General features: G+C 49.0%; 2 protein-coding genes across 4 annotated transcripts in view; one reads left to right on the forward strand and one right to left on the reverse strand.

The window, feature by feature from the left end:
* The window catches only part of LOC113801796 (tripartite motif-containing protein 3), a 433,201-nt gene that overhangs the window by 412,071 nt on the left and 18,630 nt on the right, over positions 1-2,500 (reverse strand). For all 3 annotated transcript variants that reach the window (XM_070121806.1, XM_070121807.1, XM_070121808.1), the window contains exon 2: positions 2,196-2,500. This exon is cut by the window's right edge and continues 46 nt beyond it. The gene's annotated coding sequence lies outside the window, so the exon portion shown is untranslated. The remainder of the gene's footprint in view (positions 1-2,195) is intronic.
* Drat (Death resistor Adh domain containing target) overlaps positions 1-2,500 on the forward strand; it is a 437,794-nt gene that overhangs the window by 294,525 nt on the left and 140,769 nt on the right. The gene's annotated exons all lie outside the window — the stretch shown is intronic.

Below are 2,500 nucleotides of genomic sequence, written 5' to 3' on the forward strand. Positions count from 1 at the left end.
AACTCCTTTCGTTAAGGCGCGCTGGAGGCCTTAACCGTCCTGCTGTATTTCCCTTGTATAAGAGCGAAGAGTGTTGATTTCCCGCCCGCCGGAAAGCGCTGAAGGCTGCTCTCCCCTTCCTTCTCCTAAGGCGCCTTAACTCGCACCAATATGAGTCCCTTGCTATGGGTATGGGCCGTAAGATCGCTCGTAAGTTAAGGCGCCTTAAGGAGATACGACGCCTTAACGCGTTTGAGAATCCGATCCCTGGGTTCATTAAGTATGGGTCGCGAGAATGCCATACAAGGCAGATGGTTAGTGCTTCATAAAGATGATGGCTAAATAAAATCATAACGATATAATATAAATTAAAATTAAAACATATTAAAAGAAATAGGCAGCAAAACATTTCTCATGCCGTACATAGAGAGTGTACAATTGTTATGGAAGTAATGCATAAACAAAACTGGAATACGGCCTAGTGTAAATGTGTATAAACATTTTAAAAATACGCCTCAACTCCTTTCGTTCCACAAAAGAGGTATTCAAGTTCATCAAGTATGCTGAAAAATAAGGTGAAAAGTTTTTTTTTCTTTCTAGGGATTACACATGCAATTATCTTTTTTTTTTTACCCGCTTGGCCATTCTCGTCTTCACAACAAAGGACTGAACAAATCACCTTTACCACTCGCTTGTGCTTTCCCACCTTTATTCTACCCAGCATTATTCTTATATTCATGCTCCCTTAGTGGCGACTGCTTCTACCTAAGAGCACCTTGTTCTTCGATGGGCAGCTTGAAACGGGAAAGGCTAGATCAGTAGCAACTCGAGGAGGTGTCATGGTGTCTGTTTTGATGATTGTTCAACGAAAATATAACCATTAAAATTATTATTATATATATATTTTTTTTACTGAAAAGACCAAAATGATCGACCATATTCACAAAGCATCCGTAACTTTTGTGACGTCATCAAAATAAACCCCATGTGCTTTTCTTTTTTTTTTAATAGAATCAAACGGCATGACACCTCCTCGAGTTGCTACTGACCTAGCCTTCCCCAGTTTGAAACACCGCCATTGCCACAGAAAGGACGCGGGATGCAGCCTTGAGTTCTCCATCTCACTAACGCCTCCACGTCTTTCGTGAGGAGGCAAGACGCAGAGCAAGATCCAGCTTAAGCAAGACGGAGGTAAATCCGATTTCCCTAACCCCACTCGCCTCCCCCCGTTCCCCTCCCCTTCTTCCAGATTTGCCCCCCCTCCTCCCTCCTCCTCCTCCCCCCTCCTCCTCCTCCTCCTCCTCCTCCTCCTCCTCCTCCTCCTCCTCCTCCTCCTCCTCCTCCTCCTCCTCCCTCCCTCCCTCCCTCCTCCTCCCTCCCTTCTCCCTCTCCTCCTCCCCCTTCTTCTCCTCCCTCCCTCCTTCTTCTCCTCCCTCCCCCTCTCTTCTTCTCCTCCTCCCCCTTCTTCTCCCCTCCTCCCCCCTTCTTCTTCTCTCCTCCTCCCTTCTTCTCCTCCTCCTCCCCTTCTTCTCCTCCTCCTCTCCTTCTTCTCCTCCTCCCCCTTCTTCTCCCTCCTCCCCCTTCTTCTCCTCCCTCCCCCTTCTTCTCCTCCTCCCCTTCTTCTCCTCCCTTCTTCCTCCTCCTTCTTCTCCTCCCCACCTTCTTCCTCCTCCTCCCCTCTTCCTTCTCCTCCCTCCCCCTTCTTCTCCTCCTCCCCCTTTCTTCTCCTCACCTCCCCGCCTTCTTCTCTCCTCCTCTCCCTTCTTCTCTCCTCGTCCTTCTCCTCCTCCCTTTCCTTCTCCTCTTCCTCTCCCTTCTTCTCCTCCTCCCCTTCTCTTTCTCCTTCCCCTCTTCTCTCTCCTCCTCTCCCTTCTTCTCCTCCTCCCCCTTCTTCTCCTCCTCCCTTTTCTTCTCCTCCTCCCTTCCTTCTCTTCCTCCTCCTCCTTCTCTTTCCTCCTCCCGCCCTTCTTCTCCTCCCTTCTTCTTCTCCTCCTCCCCCCTTCTTTCTCCTCCTCCCCCTTCTTCTCCTCCTCCCCCTTCTTCTCCTCCTCCCCCTTCTTCTTCTTCTATTCTTCTACTCCTCCTTTTCCTTCTTCTTCTATTCTACTCCTCCTACTCCTACTCCTCCTACTCCTACTCTTACTCTTACACTTACTCCTCCTCCTCCTCCTCCTCACCCCCCTCCTACCTCCGTGACGTAAAAATGCCCCACTTACCTTAAAGATCTGGGGAGAGTTTGACCAATAAATCTTGGCGGTGGTGCAGGTGACGACCGGCGAGGGGCGTCCTGAATTAGAGACTCAAAGGCGGCTCTTCTATGATCTCTGTGGCTGAGGGTCTGCACGTTCAACAGCTCAGGTGGATCTCAGGTGGCGCGATTTTCTGAACGGCGACAATAAAACTTATTTTTTCTCCTAAACCACTTCGACAAAACTTGATATTCAACGCACTTACACTTTAGATTCTCACTTGGACACTTGGATACTTAAACGACTGGAATTCTGACTATTTTTCAAGCGAT

This window comes from Penaeus vannamei, chromosome 5 (genome assembly GCF_042767895.1).
Source record: "Penaeus vannamei isolate JL-2024 chromosome 5, ASM4276789v1, whole genome shotgun sequence".
Taxonomy (NCBI): domain Eukaryota; kingdom Metazoa; phylum Arthropoda; class Malacostraca; order Decapoda; family Penaeidae; genus Penaeus; species Penaeus vannamei.